This window comes from Hippocampus bargibanti, linkage group LG08, assembly GCF_051943395.1.
Source record: "Hippocampus bargibanti isolate YZ-2025 linkage group LG08, ASM5194339v1, whole genome shotgun sequence".
In the NCBI taxonomy this organism is placed as follows: Eukaryota; Metazoa; Chordata; class Actinopteri; order Syngnathiformes; family Syngnathidae; genus Hippocampus; species Hippocampus bargibanti.
The window spans coordinates 9,711,582-9,735,960 of NC_142741.1; the positions used below are offsets into that span (position 1 = coordinate 9,711,582).

At 47.8% G+C, this 24,379-nt stretch overlaps 1 pseudogene across 1 annotated transcript in view; it reads right to left on the reverse strand.

Moving 5' to 3' along the window:
• Positions 1-10,856: 10,856 nt before the first annotated feature.
• LOC148894527 (high affinity cGMP-specific 3',5'-cyclic phosphodiesterase 9A-like) overlaps positions 10,857-24,379 on the reverse strand; it is a 44,233-nt pseudogene continuing 30,710 nt past the window's right edge. Inside the window, exons 6-8 of the transcript XR_016115895.1 lie at positions 12,350-12,454; positions 12,092-12,238; positions 10,857-11,972 (exon numbers count right to left, since the gene is read on the reverse strand). The product of XR_016115895.1 is annotated as a high affinity cGMP-specific 3',5'-cyclic phosphodiesterase 9A-like (transcript). The remainder of the gene's footprint in view (positions 11,973-12,091; positions 12,239-12,349; positions 12,455-24,379) is intronic.

The window sequence follows — 24,379 nt, forward strand, 5'->3', positions numbered from 1 at the left end:
CAATCAAGCCATGATCAGCCAAAGGTGTAGGGTTTGGACTGCTGCCTTCCACCAGATGGGGCCAAAACTCTCACTGGTGGTGCCATTTTAAGGGAATATATTTCCCCTCCAGTACCCAGCCTCTCGTAACATCACTATATATATATATATATATATATATATATATATATATATATATATATATATATATATATATATATATATATATATATATATACACACACACATACCTCGGTTTACGAACGCTTTAGCTAATGATTTTTTTAACAAACATTAAATTCACGAGAATATAGTCTTGGCATACGAACTCGTTTTTGGGAAACACACGGAACGCCACAATGGCTGGCGGACTAGTTTTTGGCGGAAGAACACCAAACCACATGGCCAAACAGCGACACCGTGGCTGCTACTTTTCCACACACCCTTTCTTTCTCTGACTGCATACATAGCAAACAGAGTTTGCTATTGAGTGTCTAGTGTTCAGCCGAAGAGGACACCAAAGAAAATTACGGTCAAGCAGAAGGAGATTATCGAAAAACACGAACGAGATGTGCGTTTGTGTGACTTAGCGTCACAGTAACAGCACGCTAAGTCGACCATTGTAGCAATGGTCGACTGTGGCTTCGGGTGTTTCTTTGTTGTCCAAGCCAGTGATTTTCAACCACTGTGCCGCAGCACACTAGTGTGCCGTGAGAGATCGTCAGGTGTGCCGTAAGAAACTATTAAATGCCCCTTTTTCAAATTTAAAATTTTACAAACATTTATTAATCATTTTCTGCCAATATTATGTCATTGTCCTGTGTCCGTGCTGAAAGTCTGGGGGGTTAATTTAATATTCGTCCGTGTGGTAACACGTCACTGATTGCCTCTTTCCTGCGAGATGGTTTGTGGTGTACCGCAAAAAAAATTCCAATGTAAAAAAAACGTGCCCTGGTTATAAAACACTGGTCTAAACAACGGTCTCAGGCCAAAGAAGAGGTTGAAAAACTTCAGTTGATTTGGATTAACGAAAAGCAGCTAGCAGGGGACAGAGGCAACTACATCAAATACCATCACAAAGGTACATTTCGTTTTGGCCGTCGAATTGTCTCATGATTGCGGTCATTTGTCCGGATCACGGAAGAGGCCGCGTATCGTTTCCACACACCTGTATCCGCTGATGAGCGTTAACCTGGCTGCTGCTTGCATCTGGATGATATTGCTTTGCAGTATCATGACGCTCTTTCGACGACCTGTCAATCTGCTACAATACTCGGTGGCTGTTGATACAGATTTGTCTAAAGCTGCTATAACATGGATTACCAGTAGAGGGCTGTGCTGCGTCAGGAGAAGAGTTGGAGTTTGAAATCACAGTGGCAATCATTGCAGTGAGGGTGACAGTGTTACATTACAACGCGGATGTCATTAACATTTTTTACGTGCTGGCAACTGTATAGTCCCGGTCTGTCCAATTTACTCGGTCCGTCCCTTGGTTCACCACTCATTTTCAATCCATCAAATCTAAAACTCGGCAACTTGAAAGACTTTACAAGAAAACTGGTCTCACTGCTCACAAGGACATATACACAGCTCAACTCACCAATTACAAGGCCTCTGTCTCGTGTGCGAAATCACAATACTACTGTGGACTCATCGACTCAAATACTGGAAATAACTCTCTTTACTCTTTCTAACTAAATCATTCAACCCCTTGTAACTCTTCCACCACACTTTGATTCCTCAGACACCTGCAACACTGCTTCTACTTTTTTACTGAAAAGATCAACAATATCCACCGGCACCTAGGTTCCTTTGTACCCTCCCCTCCTCCGACCTTCCTACTATTTGTCAACTATATCCTCTTTTGAACTCCCCCATCTCTCAATAATGTCAAACTTTGTCACCAAATAGAATAATTCTTCCTGTCAGCTCGACCCCCTCAAGTCCTGATCAAATCCTGCTTACCCTCCCTGCTTCCGTTTATTTTAGCCATTATTCACTTCTTGTTATACACTGGAATTGTTCCTATCCCCCTCAAAACCACAACTATTACTCCAATCCTGAAAAAACCTGGCTCAGATCCCAATGATATCAATAACTTTCTCACATTCCTTTCATCAATAAAATTGTTGAAAAAAATTGTTACCTCCCAGCTACACTCTCACCTCACTCACAATAACCCCTATGAACAATTCCAGTCTGGTTTCCGTACCCGCCACAGTACAGAATTGGCCCTCATAAAAATCAATAACGATCTTCTTATGGCAGCAGACTCTGGTTTACTCTCTATTCTCACCCTCGTCAACCTGACCACAGCCTTTCACACAATTTCTCCTCCCATTGTGCTCAACAGACTTCCTACTTTAGGCATCTCCTATCTCACTGGCGACTGACATGTTTCAGCGTATACTTCCGCCTTCATCAGAGTGTCACGGATGTTGTTGTGACGCGCCTTTTTCAGCTGGTGTTGCTATTAGGGCGTGACCTACCTGTCAGATCTGACAGGCAAGTCACGCCCCGCGCTCTCCGCTCGTCCCTCCAAGATACTGCTCCAGGTAGTAGAGAACATGTAAGCTCCCTCATCCCTGTTGATGGTCCTTGGTTCTCGTTTCCGGATTTCAATGGCCTCCCTGATCCAGTGCTGATGTTTGTTTTCTTCGGTGCGGATGACTCTGGCCTTCTCCTAGTCCATGATGTGATTTTCTCTTTTGCAGCGGTCTGTGATGGCTGATTTATGGTGTTCCTGTTGTGCTTGTTCTTTTATTGCTCTTGTTTGTATTGTTGCTGTCTCCTTCTCACACTCCTTCTTGTGCTCTTTTTTTTGTATTGAAACTCCTTCCTGTCTCCCCGATGTATGATTTATTGCATGACTTGCATGGGATTTCATATATTGAGTTGCATTTGTTTATAAGCAAATATATTGGGTTGATTTAATAGCGGTTTTGTCCACGCACGAAGGCTGTAAGAGGAAAATAAATGGATTTGGTTGCAGATTTACTGTTAAAACCATTTTCAAAACCATTTTCAAGAGATCATCATCATTAAGAAAGGTCAGACAGCTATTTCCTGGCTAATGGTACCTTCTAGTGGACTTCTAGTAAATCACACCACACTTTTTACAGTCGTAGCTGTGGATTGATTCAGACGTAGCACGACTGAAAGCCTCGCAATTAAATCCACGGCGCGTCACTGGTAGTTTGTCATAGTCTAATGAAAATGACATGACAGTTGCTAAAGAGTTTAAAATGAACAGTCACAGGTCACTTGTTTTATGAGTTTGTTGATGTTTCATTAACAACAACAGTAATGTCACTTTCCGTCATCAACAAGTGTCAAGATGGGCAACCCTGAGATACATAAAAATTGATGAATTAAAGGGCGGAATGTATCCAACAATTCATTCATTTTCAAATTCGGTTTTCCATAACAGTGTCGCAGGCATCCTGGAGCTTGTCCTAGCTGTCTATGGGCAATAGGTGCAGCACAGTCACAACTGGTTGCCAGTCAATCACAGGGCCCACATAAATGAACAAAATGAACATAAATGAACATAAATGAACAACAATCACACCAAGGGACAATTAAGAGTGAAGACGGTAGGAGTAAGGACTGTGCACCCAAACACTCACCTTAATCTCTACCTTTGCGCAAGAAACACCTTGTGTGAAGTAAAGTTATTGGCCAGCATGGTGTGAGAAAGATGAAAACTAATGGCCTTCAGGTGCTCTCCCTCTGTGCAGAACATCAGTTGGTCATTACTAACATCATCTTCTAAATGAAAAACAGGTTTAAGACAACCTGGCGGCACCCATGTTCCAAACATTGGCACCTCCTAGACTATGTGATTGCCGTCAAAAGGACATACGGGATGTCCAGTGCCAGCATGGACCTAAGTGTTGGACTGACCGCCTTATGGTCCAGATCCAACCTCCTTATGTGCGTACATCCCTATTGTCCACGGACAGCTCCAAACAAAAAGCTTTACTGCACAGCATTGAACGGCCCACCCTCAAAGCCAACCTTCAACATCTCCTTGCTGAAAACCTCGACTGTCAGGTCTTGCCTTGTTTTGTTTTGTTCTTTTTTCTTCTCTGTTTCAGTTCCAGCCGGAAGGTGGGGCGTCACCTTCCAGCGGCACACCTGTGCCTGATCAAGACAATCACATGCTGCCTACTTAAGACACGGCCTTCCCGCCTCCCTTGTCGGACCGTTATTTTCGATCACAACCTTTGCTCGCTAGCCTGGTTCATAGCAGCCTTGTTTGTGCTCCACGTCGCCTCTCTCGATGTTATCCTGCGCTTTTCTGTTATTAAACCTTGTTTTGTTGTTACTGTCTATCTGAGTCTGCATTTGTGGGATCCACTTTTCCTCGGTCTGCAACCAGACCTTGTCATCGACAAGATCCCAGAGTACCCCGGTTGACTGGCAAGCTCTGTGTCAGGCTATTTACAGCACAACCTTGAATGTCAGTCAAGAAGATGACACCAGGATTGGTTCGATTCAAACTTGATATGGACCCTACTAAAAGCAAAACATGAGGCCCACAAAGCTCTCCTGTCCTGCCCCACATCCTTCACCTAAAAATCAATCTTTACTGCAGCAAGGACACCAATCCAGTGAGCATTATGTGTCATGGAGGATACCTGGCGGTTGCAGAAGGCAAATAAGATCCAATATCTGGCAGACTGTAACAACACACAAGGATTCTACAATGCCATCCAAGCACTTTCCGGCCTTAGAAAGCGGACACTTGCTACAGTGTAATCTGCTGATGGCTCTGCACTTCTTAGGGACCGCCATGAGATCCTTGTTTGCTGTGCACTGCCTGTGGGAATAGCCAAGGAATCTCTCTTCTCTCCACCACAGAGAAAAAAAATGCAAAATCATGCTCAGCAGGCTGCTCAAGCATGTCTCAGAGTATGTGCTTCCAGAAACAATGTGGCAATGTGGCTTCCGGAAGACAAGATCCATTACAGACTTGTGTTAAGGCAGCTAATCGTCTTGAACTATACTGTCTCCATCGAGTATTTTGGATCCAGCTCCCTTCATTTTTCGTCCGTCGAGATCTGTTGCCACTCCTCGTGCGGACGTGACATAGTACACCGGTCAACTATGGATCCCGCAGATGGAGACAAGTTCATGTCCGTCTTAACCCATCAGGCGGAGTGTTCGAGCCAGCTGGCACAAGTTGTCGCGGAGATCTGCCATACCGTGTCCTTGCTGGCTAAACGCTTAGAGGCGGTTGAGAAATGCCTCGCTACCCTGACGGCCCCTTCCTCCCCCCCGTGAGTAGTCGCGAGCTCTCCCTACCGCACTCCTCACGCTACGCAGGCAAGCCCGGGCGCTGTGCTCAATTCTTGATGCAGTGCTCGCTGGTTTTCGAGCAACAACCCTCTGCTTACGTTAGCGATTAGGCTAAGGTTGCCTTCATGACCAGCCTGATCACGGGCCAGGCCGAGTCCTGGGTGTTGGCCGTCCGGGAGTCCCACCCCGGACTATGTGAATCCTACCCGGACTTCGTGGCAGAGCTTTGCCACGAGTTCCATCATCCGGTCACAGAGTGCGAGGCGGATGGACTCCTCCTAGACTGCACACAAGGAACGCGTTCGGCCACTGAGTATTCCATCGCCGCCCGCATCCTGGCTGCCCGGAGCGGCTACAACGATCAGACGCTGAGAGGAGTGTTTCGTCGCAGATTGAGCGCCGCTCTCAAGGACAAGTTGACCAGCCGCAACGCAGGCATCATTCTCAGCGAGATGACCGATGTAGTCATCTGCTTGGACCATCGTCTCCGGGAGAGGCAGCGGGAGAAAGGCGCCCAGCGAACTCGGAAGCAAGCAGCGGACGACCACACCCGGCGGTAATGAGCAGGCTTGACGTGAGGAGGGCCCCCCGAGCCGATGCAAATAGGGAGCGGGAGTGATCGCGCCAACCCCGGGGGACGTCGCACTCAAGGCCCTCCGCCAAAGACCTCCAGCACATGTAAGTCCCCATCTAATCGGCGACCGCGGCACCCGTCGGAAGCGTTGAGGATGGCGCCCGTCACGCGGTTGGAGTTGGACGCCGAATTAATTGGCCCATCCAATTCCCAGGCGATACGGGCGTTATTGGATTTGGGGGCGGACAGGTGCTTTATCGACCCCCAACTGGCATCGTCATTGGGTTGCGGCATCGAGGTACTTAAAATCCCCGAGGACATTCTCGACCTGGACAGCCGACTGTTAGTCAGGGTTTCCCGTCACCGCACTACTCAAGCTCTGGCTGTCGGGCAACCACGTTGAGCATCGCTGTTGTCTGCTCATGCCCTCTCACAACATACCACTCGTGCTGGGCCTCGCCTGGCTCAGCACCCATGACCCTTCCATCTCATGGGAGGGCCCCACCATACAGGGTTGGAGCCTCTACTGTTACGCTAACTGTCTGCGGTCAGCTACGGCAGGGCCGTGGCGGCTCGCCCAAAGAGATCTGCCTCGAGGGCGTGCCGCGTTGTTACTACGATCTGCGGGAAGCATTCAGCTAGGATAGGGTGCAATCCCTGCCACCCCACCGACCATATGACTGTACCATACAACTGCAGCCAGGGGCTCCACTACCAGACACGCACATGCATTGACACCTCCATCGCGGCGGGACTCATCCGACCTTCGCGCTCTCCGCTTGGTGCGGGGTTCTTTATTGAAAAAAAAGAAAAGTCCCTGCGTCCGTGTGTTGATTACCGGGGTCTGAATGACATTACCATCCGCAATAAATACCTGCTCGCCCTCACGGCCACCATATTCACTAAGCTGGATTTGCGTAGCGCATACCATCTGGTTCGCATCAGAGAGGGGGACGAGTGGAAGACTGCATTCAAAACGCCCTTGGGGCATTTCGAATACATGGTGATGCCGTTCGGACTGACCAACACTCCCGCCGTATTTCAAAGCCTTATCAATGATGTGCTCAGGGATTTCCTCAACGTATTTGTCTTTGTCTATCTGGACGACATCCTTATCCTCTCTAAATCCGCAGAAGAACACCGGCAGCATGTCCAACGGGTCCTTGCGCGGATCCTGCAAAACCGGCTCTACTTGAAGGCAGAGAAGTGCGAGTTCCACGTCCGCTCTCTGTCTTTCCTAGGGTTCATCGTGGAGCAGGGGCAACTCCGGGCCGATCCCGCCAAGACCAAAGCGGTGGTAGAATGGCCAACCCCCTAGACGCGCAAACAACTCCAGCGATTTTTGGGGTTTGCCAACTTCTACCGCCGCTTGATCCGCGGTTATAGTCAGAAGGCACTTCCCCTAACCAGTCTCACTTCCACTAAGGTTCCCTTTGGTGGACACCCGATGCGGAGGCGCGTTTAACCACCTCCAATGCGCCTTCACCAACCCCCCTGTATTACGCAACCCCGACCCGTACCACGCGTTCCCGGTAGAGGTCGACGCATCTGAGTCCGGGGTAGGGGCGTTATTATCCCAGTGCTCCCCGGCTGACCAGAAGCTCCACCCATGCGCCTTCTTCTCTCGCCGTCTCAGCCCTGCGGAAACCAACTACGATGTGGAGAACCGGGAACTGCTGGCAGTCATCTTGGCGCTGCAGAAGTGGAGACACTGGCTCGAAGGGGCACCCCTTCACTGTCTTCACCTATCACAAGAACCTGGCCGCCATTTGGTCCGCCAAGAGACTTAATTTGCGCCAGGCCGGTGGGCACTGTTCCTGACCCGCTTCAATTTCACCCTCACCTATTGTCCCGGTTTGCAGAACACCAAACTGGATGCCCTATCTCACATTCACGAGCCGGCAGAGAAGGAGGAGGTCATCGCCAACATCCTGCCAGCGCAACATATCCTGGGCGCCCTTAGGTGGGAGGTAGACAAGAGGGTTCAAGACGCCCAAGGTGGTAACCCGGTTCCCAAGGGTTGCCCAGTGGATTGCCTAATAGTCCCCCCTGCACTATGCGCTGAGGTGCTGCATTGGGGACACACCTCCAGGGTCGCTTGTCACCCTGGGGTCAACAGGACGATCCACCTCATCGCCCAGCGGTTCTGGTGACCGGACTACAAGAGGGACGTCGCGGACTATGTGAAGGCATGCCCCGCCTGCGCCTGTGGGAACGTCTCCCATCAAGCCCCGGCGGCACTTCTCCAGCCACTACCAGTCTCCTCCCGACCCTGTCCCATATCTATCTGGACTTCGTCACAGGCCTCCCCCCTTTCCGTGGCAAGACGGTCGTCCTCACTGTGGTGGACCGCTTCTCCAAGTCGGCCCACTTCATTCCGTTAACTAGGTTGCCGTCCGCCATTGAGACAGCCCAACTCCTGGTTAACCACGTCGTCCATCTCCACTGGATTCCAGCGGACATCGTGTCGGACCGGGGACCGCAGTTCGTGACCAAGGTATGGAAACGTTTCTGTCGGTCCATAGGGGCATCGGCGAGCTTGTCGACTGGCTACCGCCCTCAATCCAACAGCCAAACGGAGCGCAAGAACCAGGATGTGGAATCAGCTCCACGGTGCGTGTGCCTCCACCGTCCAGCGTCGTGGGCTCTCCACTTGCCGTGGGTGGAGTACGCGCACATCACCCTGGTCTCCTGAGCCACAGGTCGGTCTCTGTTCATGTCTGCCTGTGGTTATCAGCCGCCGCTGTTCCCCACCCAGGAGGGCCGGTGGAGGTCCCTTCTATCCAACACCACTTTAGACGGGCCCATCGAGTGTGGAAGGAGACCAGAGCCGCCCTGTCACGCATGGCGTCCCCGAACCAACACATCGCGGATCGTCGTCGCCGCCAGGCACCGGGCTACCAGGTTGGGCAGGAGGTGTGGCTGTCCACGAGGGATCTCCGATTGGCCGGGACATCGGCCAAATTGGGTCCGCGGTTCGCGGGTCAGGCTCTGGCTGCCACCCACGATGAAGGTCCACCCGGTCTTCCACGTGTCCCTCCTTAAGCCGGTGGAAACCAGCTCCCTAGCTCCGGCACCCGCCCCCGCCCTTCACCGGATGGTGGAGGGCGACCCAGTCTACACTGTGCGAGAGATATTGGACGAACGGCGCAGGGGCAGGGGCTTGCAATACCTGGTCGTCTGGGAGGGCAATGGACCGGAAGAACGTCAGTGGGTCCCCAGCTCCTGGATCCTCGACCCATCACTGACCCGAGCGTTCCACTCGGCTCACCCCTCCAAACTGGGTGGGCCGCCAAGGGGCGTCCGTTGAGGGGGGGCACTGTCACATCCTGATTGGCATCAGGTGCGCACCCCTCACCTCCCTGTTCTCCGGGCTCGCTCACCTGATTCCAATCCCATTGATTGTGCCTTCTGGCTATAAAAGCCACTCGGTTCCGCTCGGTTATCGCCGGTGTATTCATTCATCCCATGACCCTGTCACTCAACAGTACGCAGGTTGGTCCCGCTCGGCTGTCGTGCCTCTCTGTTCGGTTGCCTCACCTTCTGTTTTTCCCTGTGTGTCTAAGTAATAACCCTTCTTGAACTATACTGTCTCCATCGAGTATTTTAGATCCAGCTCCCTCATTTTTCGTCCATCGAGATCTGTTGACTCTTCTCGTGCGGACGTGATAATCACCTGAACCCCATCCTTTCACCACATCACCCCTGTCCTCCAAGAGCTCCACTGGCTCCCGGTCAAATATAGAATGAACTTTAAAATTCTTCTTCATACATTTAAAGCTATCCATAACCTTGGCCCCCATACCTATCTGACCTTCTTCCCTCTAATTCCCTCAGATCCTCTTCCTCCATCCGCCTCTGTGTGCCCCCCCCTGCCCTCTCAGCACGATGGGTAACAGAGCATTCATCTGCTCTGCCCCCAAACTTTGGAACTCACTTCCTCCCAACATTCGGAACATCGATTCTCTTCCCACCTTCAAGTCCTATCTAAAAACCCACATATTTAAAATTGCATTTTCTGTGTAGATCCCTCTCCTGTTTCTATTTATAGTTATACTTTATTTATTGCATTCTATTTGTGATTATATTTTATTTATTATAGTACCTATGCTTGTCTGTGACTGTAAAGTGTCCTTGGGAGCTTTAAAATGCGATTTAATGTATTATTATTATTATTATTAATATTATTATTATTATTATTATTATTATTAATAATAGCACGAATTCCATCTGCGTGGAAGCGGCAGTTGCAAAGAAAACTCTTCGCTGCATTGGAGCTGGCCATCCACATGCCCGGTCACTGGCTTCCCCGCCAAGTCCTCCATGGATAGCTGAAAAACGCAAAGTGCACTGCTGGGGGGGTAAACGTGACGACTCAATGACTACACCACGGACCTCCTCAAATGAGCCAACATCAATACCACGCAGCTTGAAACTCTGGGATCCAGTCAACAAAACTGGCAGACCACTTGTGCCAGGATAGTCCCTCAAGTACATTGAATCAATCAAGACAGACAAATCGAGAGACGCTGGTACCCCACGGCACCCGGCTTCCCATGTTCCATCTGCGGACGTGTCTGCGGCTAAAGGATTGGACTCTATGCCCACTAGAAATATGTAGTAAAAATACTGTATGTATCCGAAGGACACATACAGTATTATTTTGTTCAAATAGATTTCAATTGTAGTCAATATAGCTCACTGTGTGTAGGTGGCCCGGTAGGCAAGTGGTTTGCACGCCGGCTTCAAAGTGCAGAGGTTGTGAGTTTGAGACCCAGTGCAGCCTCCCTGTGTAAAGTTTTTATGATCTCCCCAGGCCCTTGTGGGTTTTCTCTGGGTCCTCCGGTTTCCTCCCACATTCCAAAAATATGCATGGCAGGCTGATTGATCACCATGGATTTACCCAAGGTGTGAGTGCGGATGGTGGTGTGCCCTGCGCCTGACTGCCAACCATTTTCAGGGTGTCCCCCACCTAGTGTCTGAATTGGATTGGATTTGCCTTTATTAGTCTCACAGTGGAGAAATTTACATTTCACAGCAGCAAAGTGATGAAAGGAATGAAAGTAGAAAAACCAAATATAGGAGCTGCTGGAAAGGCAGCCACTCTCGGGGCGCCGTCTTGAAGTCAAAAGAACAAAAAAACTAAATAACAAATACGAGTCATTCCTTCTTAAGCACTTTCTGTATTCTCTTTGTGACATAAAGCAATTCCAGATGAAAGAGGAGAGGATCAAAGTGTCTCCTCACCAGTGGATCAGGGACATCACGGTGGAATGTGCACGTCGACTACAAGCTAAATGTTGAAAGCAAACACACAGCTGTAGCATCCATTGACGAAAAGAGATTGTCTCACATCTCCTGTCCCAAATAAATCTGCTTCAATTCCAAGCCGCGACAATTCCACATACGCATCGGCGCTCTGCGCTGATGCTCCTTCTTATCCCCAAGCCATGCATTTATCCAGCCGCAGACTGTCCAGCAGCACTGACCTTTCCACTGAACAAAGCGGGGCTGTGAAGATGCTGCCCATTACAGGCGCAAAAAAGCACAATGGCCCCAGAGCTGTCCAGCGATGACAGTCGACTGGCGCTGACATTCCTCCCATTCAAAAACAGTACTGGCATATTCATGCTGCCGAAAAGGCGCATCCGCTCAGCACAGACTCCTCCTTGATGAATGTCGTGGCCAAAAATGCTGAAAAACAATCCATATCCTCACGACGCACAACAACACAAAGTGACAAAAGAAAACACAAAAACATGACAAAAACAACAAAAAACGCAAGGCTCATGAGAGCACTTGCTGACGGCTGCCTACTCGGGCACCATCTTGGACTCCTGAAGATGGCTGGAATAGGCTCAAGCACCCACGCAACCCTAATGAGGATAAAGCGGTCTGGAAAATGGATGAATTGATGCATAGCTCAATGTGTGTCTCGTTTTGAGGCTTCAGACCTACAGTTCTGATGCTCATCTGTACTCAGCTGGTCCACTGATATCTCTTTGGTTTTTAATCCCTTTTCACATGGACCCCAGTTTGGTCTCTCTTTCTCCAGGGCTTTCTCCAACTCAGTGTAGTAGTCCAGGGCCTTTCGGACTGGATCAATGATGTGTTGCTGCAGGATTTACATGACAATAATAAAGGAATAATTCTGATGTTGCAGATTTCCCAAGACCAATTGGTTAGGATTGATACAAAATTTTCAGTGACATGTTTTAATTGAAAATTGATCACCTCCAGACAGGGAAAGAGGTTGGCCAGCTCTCTAAAGAGCGGCAAAAGCACATATCTGATGAATCCAGTTTGAGATGAGGGTTTGGTTATCTTGTCCCGGTCCATGAAAGGGGTGACAGGAAGACCCTCTAACTTCTCAACATCACTCTGCGGACAAAACAAAATCCTTTAAACTTTAATTGCAAATGTAACAATACCATGTTTTTCATGCCAGATAAATTTAACATTTGGCTCCAATAGGCAGAACAAGTCAGTGACCTGGTTGTAGAACTCCTGTAAAAGACAATCCAGCCAGGGCTCTGCCACTTCCATGGGGCGTGCTTCATTCGAGATGTCACTAACTTTGATCAGAATCATCATGAGCTGCATACATAAGGAACAAAGAAAGATTGTAGAGTACAGTAATACTTTGTTTATTGCAGGAGTTAAGCTCCAAAAATAATTTGTGATTACTGAAATCCGTGAAGGGCGACTTCACGGATTTTAGTAATCACAATACCAATCGACATCCAAAACCCAAATTCATCAAAGCCACAAAACTACAGTTTTATATGTAGCATCGCCCCACAAGTCCCCGATTACTGTAACATCATGAGGATGTCTAGAATTTATTATTTTGAATACCTGTGAACGACGAGGAAGAGATGACACGAGACAAACGTGTTAATCAGCTTCACACAGCGCCATTTATGACTGACTGCGCATGCGTGAGCTCAGCCTACATTGTCTTCCTCTGTTCGTCGAGGCCTCTACTGCCTTGGTAGCCTAATCGAATAACATACAGTAACGGAGGTTGTTTCTAAACCCCTACACTGACATGACATTTTAAACAAAACACGTTAACTGTTGCCAATCAAATGGTGAATAAGCTACTCTAGAGTTCATATGTTTGTAAATAATCTGACTGTGATGACGTCAGTGCCTCACCAGCCATGAACCTCACCGCACATCACTGGTATTTATCTATCCCTACTGACCAGGGATGGCGGTGCCAGACCACTGCTATGGTAGGTCTCTGCTCCAAGGTTGGGGGGGGGGGGTGCGGGGGCAGAGGACTATTTCCTGAAGCTACACTGATTACTACTATTGTACTGACTGATTATGGTCACTGATTATGGTCACCTCATCAGCATAACTAAGTCTATGTGGTAGTGATCTCAGAAATGTGTTGTAAGCACGATCCAAATTAAACTGCGATTTAGTGAGGGGTTTTGCTGTTTCATAAAAATAGCTTCTTTTACCCCCCTTTCAAACCATCTATTTTCTTTCGCTAAGGTTTTAACCTAATTGTCGTCAAATGAGTGGTTGCTAGCTTTTAGGTGCATATGTACTGCAGATTCAGGCCCACTAGTATTATCCCTGTGATGCTGATAAAGTCTTATTTTGAGATTTTGTTTAGTCCCCCCCAATGTATCAGAATCAGAACACCTTTATTCATCCCACAATGGGGAAATTTGCAGTCCACAGCAGCAATTTGAAAGGGGAATGGGTGTCAACTGTATACTGTAAATGTGCAAGGCCGTTTCACAAAAAAACTGTACACAGTGCAAGTATCAATCAGAATCATGACGTTTTCCACAGCTGTCGAACTCTGCCCAGCTACAGTCTCAGGTTGAACATGTGCTAGACAATGACACACAGCTGGTCGGAGCAGGTCTTGAGGACTCGGGAACTGATGTCATCTGGACCTGCTGCCTTCCTCACTTCCAATCTCCTCAGTTGGTTCCTCACCTGCGCAGCTGTGACAGATAGTAAGGAACCAGGAGGCAGAGTGGCGGCTGAGGAGGTGGCAAGGGTTGGGAGGGCAGTTGTTGGTTGTGGGAAGTTGGTCGTGAGAGGGGGCAGGGAGGGAAAGTCCACAGTGAGAGTTGGTGCAGGTGCAGCTACAGGTGGAGTTGATGGTGGGCTGGGGGCGACAGGCGTCTTGTCAAACCGATTGAAAAAGCAGTTGAGTTTGTCTGCCCAGTCTTTGTCTTTTTCGTTCAATGTCACTGGGCTTGTGTGGCCTGAGATGTTTTTCATTTTCATTTTTATTTTGTTATGCTTAGAATATCTTGTTTTCTATCCTTTCACTCCCACCCCAACCCCATCCCTCTTCAATTGCTGCTGTGGACTGCAAATGTCCCCATTGCGGGACGAATAAAGGTATTCTGATTCTGATTCTGATCTTTGGGCGAGTTGGCGCACTACTTTGCTCCCAGCTGTCCTGTCTTTCCAACACGCATACAATACATTCCTGTGCCACTCCGCCAGTGTGACAAGGCCCGCTGTTCCTGTAAACTCCCGCCTTGACTCGATGGTTGAGCGCGCTTGGAGAGAGAGAGAGAGAGAGAGAGAGAGAGAGAGAGAGAGCATAGAGAGAGAGAGAGAGAGCATAGAGAGAGCCATAGAGAGAGAGCTATGAAACAAGCAGGCCCACAAGCTCCCAGTTATGAGTTCTCTGTTCCATTTTACGGAACAGAGAACTCGTTGCGTTGCGATGGCTGTAATCACATCCTAAATTAAAAGCTTCTACATTTTGAAATGAGGTAAATATGATATAGTAGTCTAAGAGTCAGACCCTAATTGAAAAAAAATCCCCTGAAAAATCAAGCTGCGTTCTTTGATGATAGTCATGTTCAACCTCATTTTGAGTGAAACAAATGTGATTCTCTGTCCTTGAGAAAACTCTCTAAGTATCCATCATATTGACAGGATGACATCTTTGTGTCATTAGCAGTCAAAAGAGGATTTTAGATGAAGATCAGAATCAGAATCATCTTTATTGCCAAGTATGCAGAACACACGGTCGAACAAAGCTGCACTAGTATCATCAGCAAAAAAATTGCAAAGAGGTACTATACAATTTCATTTGGGCTACTGTTCAAAGAGTTAATGGCTTGGGGGAAGAAGCTGTTTAAATGTCTGCTAGATTTGGTGCACATGGATCGGTAGCGCCTGCCTGAGGGGAGTAGCTGGAAAAGGTGGTGGGCAGGGTGCGGCGGGTCCAGTATGATTTTCCGCACCCCAGTTTGGAGGTGATATTTGATATGCTATCAAATTGTTCAAATGCTCTAGGCGGTTGGCTAATGATTATTTGGCTTGGTTTGTTCAACCATTAACTTCAAATGTCATGACCACACAAATGCAAATAAAAATAAGCAATTGTTTCTGATTTTAACACCATGTTACTTTCCAAAAGGATATTCTTTTAATGACAGTTGATGGTCTTTTGACTTGCTTGCAAACATTCCCTCACAACCATCTGCCACACAGTTGTTGTTTTTTTCGGACACAAGGGTTTAATCCAATACTATTTTAGTCCTCACTTGCATCAGTAAATAGTAGTGCACTCATACTGAAAAAAAAATAATAAAAAAAAAAAAAAAAAAAATAGAAGTCGGTGTGTTAATTGTTGTAGCGGCAAATAAATGATGGGGTGGTCGGATAACAAAAAGGAGAGGTAGAAGAAGCTATTTTTTATGTTGGCCTGGAAAGCAGGTCATGTTAATCCCCTTGTCTCATAGCGTCACATATTCACTTGTGGATATTATAAGCAGTATATATTAGCGTTTTCTCTCATGATAGCATGTAGGAAAAAAAAAAAAACCTTGACGTAAAAGGAACAGCAATTCTTCCATTTCAGGTCAAAGTGACCCCAAAGGTCAAATGGATGTGTCAAACCGAATGTTTTGAAAATTCAGCCCCTGCGCCCAGTTTCACTCAGCAATCTGAAATTTGGTAGACATGTCCATCTTGAGTAGAGCCCCCCCCGTCTCTCAAAGCGTGCCTGATAAAAAAACCACAGGACATCGGCCATTTGGGATTGAGATGGACACTGAGGCCTGGTAAATCCACACGGTTTGTTCTGACAACAGCTACGGGGTCAGACGCTCGCCACCGCGCCCCTTTAAGCTCTTCTTGTGAGTTATTGGGGACTGGGGGGGGACTTCTTTTTGTGTCCCATTATCCACCCGCAGTGCCATGGCAGGAGACACACTTGTGGGGATAAACCAGCTCCGTTAATACAAAGGGCCTCTAAGACTTTTTTGTTCTCAAACTTCTTGCAACCTTTCTTCTCACTTTTGTCGTGGGCTTGAAAGATGCAGAGCAGAGGGAAGAGATAGCTCAAGACCGCCACCTTGTGGTGATCCTTTTATCGTGCATCATGAGTTGGGAAATAACCCTCCCGATATGAGTTACCATTTCATGGTAAGATCAGAGCATTGTCATCAAATGGTGAGTAGTTTTACTTTATTTCAATCTTCATCTTCATCTTTAAGATCATAGAGTTGATTGTTCTGGTGCCACAAGGGGACACGAGACTGCCTCCAAAACAAATGAAAACAATCCAGTTGTGATGAACTAAACGGAACTTTTATTATACGGTGCACTCTAGAAAAAAAAAATATCACAAGTAATAAATTAATTGCTTCAGACAAAGATGGGTGTCATCCGGATTTAGTGGTGAAATGAAATAAGAAAAAGGGATTTCAGATAAAAGAATACATGCTAATACTAGCTGCGTTTTTCCACACGATCCAGGACACTTTTAGTAAACATGTCCAAAATATTACAAATATAAACAGTCTGGACACAAGTTGAACGAATGTCGCCTATCGGTCGTTATTTAAATAGTGTAACAGGTCTCTCAAATGTTAACATTCGCGTGGAAACTTGACATGTGTCATGCTGGTCTATTCAAGAAGCTTGTACAAAATAGAAGAATCATATTGAATGGAATCAAATCAAATGGAATACATTATTTGCTAATTTTGTGTTTTAATACACATTTCTTGTGCCCCATGTGTTACATTAGATGTTTTTGTCCCCCAGTGTTATAATGACTAACACTGATTCCTCAAAAAATACTAAAAATACCCACCGCTAATTCGCATTTGTCTCCTATAGCGCTCCATGGAATGTATAGACGTGTTGAGGTTGTTTGATACTTTCTTTGTATGGCTCGATGCTCCCTTAAGGTTGTTTGAGTGTTGACAATCAACACTACTTTTCTAATTGCCCATTTTGGGCGTTTGTTTGGATTAAACTAATGTACAAAATATCTTTGAAATGATACGGTTTTGATGAATGATTTAGTGGCAGCCATTTTGAGTTTTCTCTGATGGCGGACGGCCATTTTGTGGCGTCGCCATGTAAACCAAACTTGTGTTCTGAATCTTTTCAGAGGCACACGAGACCAAAGATAATCTTAAAATAAAATGACATAATAATGAAATTATTCATAAAACAAGTACTGTCATGTGTGGCTGTCATCAATTTAGGCAGACTTTAGCCTGCCCCAACTTTTCATTGAAGGCAATAACATTTGTGATTGTCTTTGTTCATGAACGTTGCTTCCTCCCCAAGCCATGACATCTCAGCGTTACACTCAAGACTGTGCGTGTGTGTGTGTGCGTGTCACCGGGTTTAAAAGTTCTGCTGCCTTCGTTTCTTGGCGTCCATCAGAATCAGAATCAGAATCAGAATACCTTTATTCGTCCCGCAATGAGGAAATTTGCAGTCCACAGCAGCAATTGAAGAGGGATGGGGTTGGGGTGGGAGTGAAAGGATAGAAAACAAGATATTCTAAGCATAACAAAGTAAAAATGTCAACTGTATACTGTGCAAATGTGGATGTGCAAAAACCGTTCTATAAACAAGACTGTACATAGTGCAGAATCAAGAAATGCATTTAGATATATTGCAACAACCCATATTTACAAGTGTCCAGTTTTTTTTGTTTTTTTTTCACATGTGATCATTGGGAATTGTGAAGCCTGACAGCAGTCGGTAGGAACGAGCGGCGGTACCTCTCCTTCTTGCAGCGCGGGTGTAATAGTCTCTGGCTAAAGGAGCTACCCAGAGCTGTCAGGATGGGCAGGAGGGGGTGGGAGGGGCTGTCCGTCATAGCTTTTAGTTTAGCTAGCGTCCGTCTGTTGCCCAACTCCTCTAGAGAGTGCAGCGAGCAGCCCACGATAGAACTGGCCCGCTTGACAAAGCGCTCCAGTCTTTTTCTGTCCCGGGTGGTGATGCTGCCTGACCAGCAGACAATGCCATAGTGGATGGCTGATGCCACCACAGAGTCATAGAAAGTCTTTAGGAGTGACCGCTGAACTCCAAAAGACCTCAGTTTCCTGAGGAGGAAGAGGCGACTCTGTCCCTTTTTGATTAGGGCATCCGTGTTTGTTGTCCAGTCCAGTTTATTGTTGAGAGTAACACCCAGGTACTTGTAGGAGGTCACCCTCTCAATGTCTGAACCCTGGATGTTCAATGGTGCAGGTGAGGATTGTTTCCTGCAGAAGTCCACCACCAGCTCCTTGGTTTTCCCGGTGTTGATCTGGAGGTGATTCTGCTGGCACCAGTCCACAAAGTCCTTTGTCAGTCCCCTGTACTCCCTATCGTCTCCCTCTGTAATGAGGCCGACAATAGCTGAGTCGTCAGAGAACTTCTGAAGGTGGCAGGTTGGGGTGTTGTAATTGAAGTCCGAGGTGTAGAGGGTGAAGAGGAATGGAGCCAGGACTGTTCCCTGCGGCGCTCCGGTGCTGCAGAGAAGCCTGCCCGACTCACAGTTCTTTACTCTCACGTACTGTGGCCTGTTTGTGAGGTAATCTGTAATCCAGGATGTGAGGTGATGGTCGACTCCGGCATGCCGCAGCTTGTCCCCCAGTAGACTTGGCTGGATGGTGCAGAACTGGCTGCCTCACCATGACGAATGACATTGAATCCCTGTACGATGCTTAAAGTTCTTGAACCATCCGTGGCTAGCCTTGAAATCATCAATGGATGATGAGCCCTGGGTTGTACATCTGGGAAGTTGTGATATTACAACAGTAACAGATGCAGGCAAACACACTACAACTTCATTAATAGCTAGTTCCCTTGCTTGTCTTTTCTCTTCAAATTGTACAAATGGCATGTGCGGGTTATTTGTTGAGCCTGATTGGTGGTATATTTTAACCATGCAGTCTACACTCTGCCTTTGAACTTTCAATAAAGTTGAAACGAGTCCAAATTTCACTGTACTTTCTATCAGTTTTCTCACCTTTTCACATTTGTTTTTTCTTTGTATCAAGCTCTGTCATCTCCCTTTCCCGTTTCATGTGCTCAACCCCTATTTCTTCTTCTCACTGCTGCGTGTGTCCTGCTGTGTGTGTCCCCTCCCTCCTCTACCACAGATCTAGCCCTGTGATTGGCTAGCAACCAATTCAGGGTGTCCCCCGCCTAGTGCCCGAAGACGGCTGCGATGGATGGGCACCCCCCGCGACCCTAATGAGGATAAGCGGTCGGGAAAATTGATGGATGTTGTAAACCCATTTAAACCCATTTAAGAAGGAATATTTAATTGCCATTTTATAAATAATTGAAACTAAATAATAATTGAATGTTGTACCATCATTACATTACCTGAGCTCCCTTCATGATCTTCTTGGCTTTTGCATTGAGGTAGAAATCCCCCCAAAGGGTTTTGAGAAGCACCTGTGGATTAATTCCCATCAGTTCTCAAGATGGCGCCCCCCTGTGTGGCTGCCTCCACAGCAGCTCTTTCCCTTTCTTGTCTACTTTTTCACTTCTTTAATTTTCCGTTTTTGCTTTGCCTAATCTCGTTCCATAAACCTACGGAGAGGAGATGGGCATCTTTTCTTTTGCTCATCGCCGTTATTTTTTACTTTTTCATCGCTCCTGTGAACGGGGAATCCACGCGCACGCGGAATCCCATTGTTTACAGTCGAGACCAGCTACTAGCGTGGCGGGCTAATAGCGGACTAGCGGCCGCCGCACCAGACATCCCCGATGAACTGAAGAGGAGGAAACGAGGATGTCGGGCCGGGAAAGATCGCCGCAAAAGAACGAGGAAATACCGACACGTTCTCCCGTCCGTCATCATGGGGAACGTGAGATCGCTCCCGAATAAAATGGACGAGCTGGCGGCACTAATGCGGCACCAGAGGGAGTACCGGGAAGCCAGCTTGCTACTCGTCACAGAGACATGGCTTTCGGCAATCACTCCGGACGCCCACGCAGAGTTGGAGGGCTTCCAACTCGTACGAGCGGACAGAAATGAAGGCAGCGGTAAGCAGAAAGGAGGGGGGATTGCTGTATTTGTGAATGACAAATGGTGCAATCCTGGGCACATCACGGTGAAGGAAAAACTTTGCACTCGGGACATCGAGCTGCTAGCCGTTAGCCTCCGGCCGCATTACCTGCCACGGGAATTCTCACACGTCATAGCTGTGACGACGTACATTCCCCCTACGACAAATGGCGGCGCTGCCTCCGATGCCCTCATATCTGTTGTAAACAAGCTGCAAACCCAGTCCCCCAACGCATTGTTTATCATCTCAGGGGACTTCAATCACATTTCCCTGAAATTCTCCCTCCCAACATTCACACAGTATGTAACTTGTGCCACCAGAGACAATAACATATTGGACCTATTTTATTCAAACGCCAAGGATGCATACAAACCCTCCCCCCTCCCCCCTCTCAGAAGAGCAGACCACAATATGGTTTATCTCCAGCCTGTGTAGAAACCCCTTGTCCAGAGGCAACCAGCTGTGACCCGCACGATCAAAAGATGGTCCACAGAAGCTGAAGAAGCTCTGCGGGACTGTTTTGATTCAACCAGGTGGGAGCTCTTTACTGAGATTCATGGGGAAGACATTGACTCACTCACCAACACCATCACAGACTACATTAACTTTTGTGAACAAAACACCGTACCCACCAGGACTGTGCGGTGTTTTGCCAACAACAAACCATGGATTAATCCCGACATAAAAGTCCTCCTGAAGGAGAAGAAAAGGGCTTTTGTGTCGGGCAACAGAGAGGAACTGAAGGCCGTGCAGATCCAACTGAGGAGGAAGATCAGAGAGGGGAAGAAGGCCTACAGGATGAAAATGGAGGAGCAGCTGCAAGCCAGCAATGTCGCTGGTGTCTGGAAGGGCCTGAAAAACATCTCAGGCCACAAAAGCCCAGTGACATTGAACGAAAAAGACAAGGACCGGGCAGATGAACTCGACCGCTTTTTCAATCGGTTTGACAAGACGCCAGCCGCCCCCGGCCCACCGTCAACTTCACCTGTAGCTGCACCTGCACCAACTCTCACTGTGGCCTTACCCCCCCTCTCACGACCAGCTCTCCACAACCAACATCTGCCCTCCCAACCGTTGCCACACCCTCAGCCGCCACTCTGCCTCCTGGTTCCTGCCTGTCTGTCACAACTGCGCAGGTGAGGAACCAACTGAGGAGGATGCAGGTGAGGAAGGCAGCAGGTCCGGATGATATCAGTTCCCGACTCCTCAAGACCTCCTCCGACCAGCTGTGTGTCATTGTCCAGCACTTGTTCAACCTGAGCCTGAAGCTGGGCAGAGTTCCACAGCTGTGGAAAACGTCATGCCTGGTCCCAGTGCCCAAGATTGCCAACCCCAAAGAGCTCAACAGCTACAGACCGGTGGCGCTGACGTCTCACCTGATGAAGACGCTGGAGAGACTCGTCCTCGCCCACCTGCGACCGCTAGCAAGCTCATCGCTGGACCCGCTACAGTTTGCCTACCAGCCCAGCATCGGTGTGGAGGATGCCATCATCTACCTCCTCCATACGGCGTTGCTGCACCTGGAGAATGCTGGGAGCACGGTGAGGATCACATTCTTCGATTTCTCCAGTGCCTTCAACACCATCCAGCCAAGTCTACTGGGGGACAAGCTGCGGCATGCCGGAGTCGACACTCACCTCACATCCTGGATTACAGATTACCTCACAAACAGGCCACAGTACGTGAGAGTAAAGAACTGTGAGTCGGGCAGGCTTCTCTGCAGCACCGGAGCGCCGCAGGGAACAGTCCTGGCTCCATTCCTCTTCACCCTCTACACCTCGGACTTCAATTACAACACCCCAACCTGCCACCTTCAGAAGTTCTCTGACGATTCAGCTATTGTCGGCCTCATTACAGAGGGAGACGATAGGGAGTACAGGGGACTGACAAAGGACTTTGTGGACTGGTGCCAGCAGAATCACCTCCAGATCAACACCGGCAAAACCAAGGAGCTGGTGGTGGACTTCTGCAGTAAACAATCGTCACCTGCACCATTGAACATCCAGGGTTCGGACATTGAGAGGGTGACCTCCTACAAGTACCTGGGTGTCACTCTCAACAATAAACTGGACTGGACAACAAACACGGATGCCCTAATCAAAAAGGGACAGAGTCGCCTCTTCCTCCTCAGGAAACTGAGGTCTTTTGGAGTTCAGGGGTCACTCCTAAAGACTTTCTATGACTCTGTGGTGGCATCAGCCATCCACTATGGCATTGTCTGCTGGTCAGGCAGCATCACCACCCGGGACAGAAAAAGACTGGAGCGCTTTGTCAAGCGGGCCAGTTCTGTCGTGGGCTGCTCGCTGGACTCTCTAGAGGAGGTGGGCAACAGACGGACGCTAGCTAAACTAAAAGCTATGACGGACAGCCCCTCCCACCCCCTCCTGCCCATCCTGACAGCTCTGGGTAGCTCCTTTAGCCAGAGACTATTACACCCGCGCTGCAAGAAGGAGAGGTACCGCCGCTCGTTCCTACCGACTGCTGTCAGGCTTCACAATTCCCAATGATCACATGTGAAAAAAAAAAAAAAAAAAAAACTGGACACTTGTAAATATGGGTTGTTGCAATATATCTAAATGCATTTCTTGATTCTGCATGTACAGTCTTGTTTATAGAACGGTTTTTGCACATCTACATTTGCACAGTATACAGTTGACATTTTTATTTTGTTATGCTTAGAATATCTTGTTTTCTATCCTTTCACTCCCACCCCAACCCCATCCCTCTTCAATTGCTGCTGTGGACTGCAAATTTCCCCATTGCGGGACGAATAAAGGTATTCTGATTCTGATTCTGATTCTGATTCTGATTTTCAGGCTCTTCCAGACACCAGCATTTTTTTTTCAGGATATTTTTAAATTCAGGAAGTACCGAACAGAAATGCTCCCATGCTTAATTTATAGTAAATAACCCGAGCTGAAGATTTTGCTCCAGTTGTCATTTGTAGTCATGGTGCACAATGCAACGTTTGCATTGTGTTATCTGCTCAAATCTACGTGGACTCCACTTTCTCGGCGGCTTTCAAAACTCTCAAGTACACCTTTCAGTCAGGTTGTAGTCAGAAGTAGGCTTCCGATTGGCTGCCGGTGCCAAATATGCAAATTGGCAAACAAACGTTCATTTGTCCACTTTCTCGGCGGCTTTCAAAACTCTCAAGTACACATTTCAGTCAGGGTGTAGTCAGAAATAGGCTTCTGATTGGCTGCCGGTGCCAAATATGCAAATTGGCAAACAAACGTTCATTTGTCAATTTGCATATTCGGCACCGGCAACCAATCAGAAGCCTGCTTCTGACTACACCCAGACTGAAAAGTGTACTTGACAGTTTTGAAAGCAGCCGAGAAAGTGGAGTTCACGTGGCTCATAGCGTTTTGTTTGTGGCTTTTGCGTTCTTGAATAAAACAAATGTTTGATTTGAAAAAATATCACATTTCTTTCTTGAAGAAGTTGTCGGCCATCCGGGATGAGACGTTTTGGAAGTTGTACGCCCCGGGCCACCGGGCAGACGCTATTTCAAACACTGTCAATGTGCGTGGCCTTCCAAAAACTTTTTAGCGCTGTCTGTCACATCCTCCTCAGCGCCAGGAGCGTGCCCCTCCCCTCCTGTCACATCTTCCTCTGCACCAGAAGCGATCCCCTCCCCTCCCTGCTCCCCGGACTCTCTCACCTGGTTCTCTTTTTCTTAATTGTGCCTTCTGGCTATAAAAGCCACCCATTCCGTTCGGTCCACGCCGGTGTATTCTCCGCAATTCCCTGTCACCCAGCCGCACGCAGGTCTGTTACACTGTTCTCCTCCATTGCCTTATTTCCTTGCTTTATGTGTCTCAGTAAAGACTCTTCTTGAATTTACCATCTCCACCGTGTATTTCGGATCCAACCCTTACTACCTTTCTTCGTCCTTCGAGTCCTGTCACCACTCCTTGAGTGGACGTGACACTGTCCTCTTTTATAATTACTTTACAATCCAAAAAGGCTAGTTGGTTCTCTTTGATATGAAAGGATAAGTTGGTTCTCTTTCAACCTTCGGGCAGGGACCTATTTATTATAGCAGAGGTCTCGCACTGGACAGTAGGGATATATAAATAGGGCAGAGCAATCAGCAAAAATTTTAATTCACTGACGAAGCCTCTTGGGTGACAGGCGAAACGTCCGACACCTTCAAAGAAGTACAGATGATGGCTTACGAAACCTTTTCATCGATCGACCACTCATG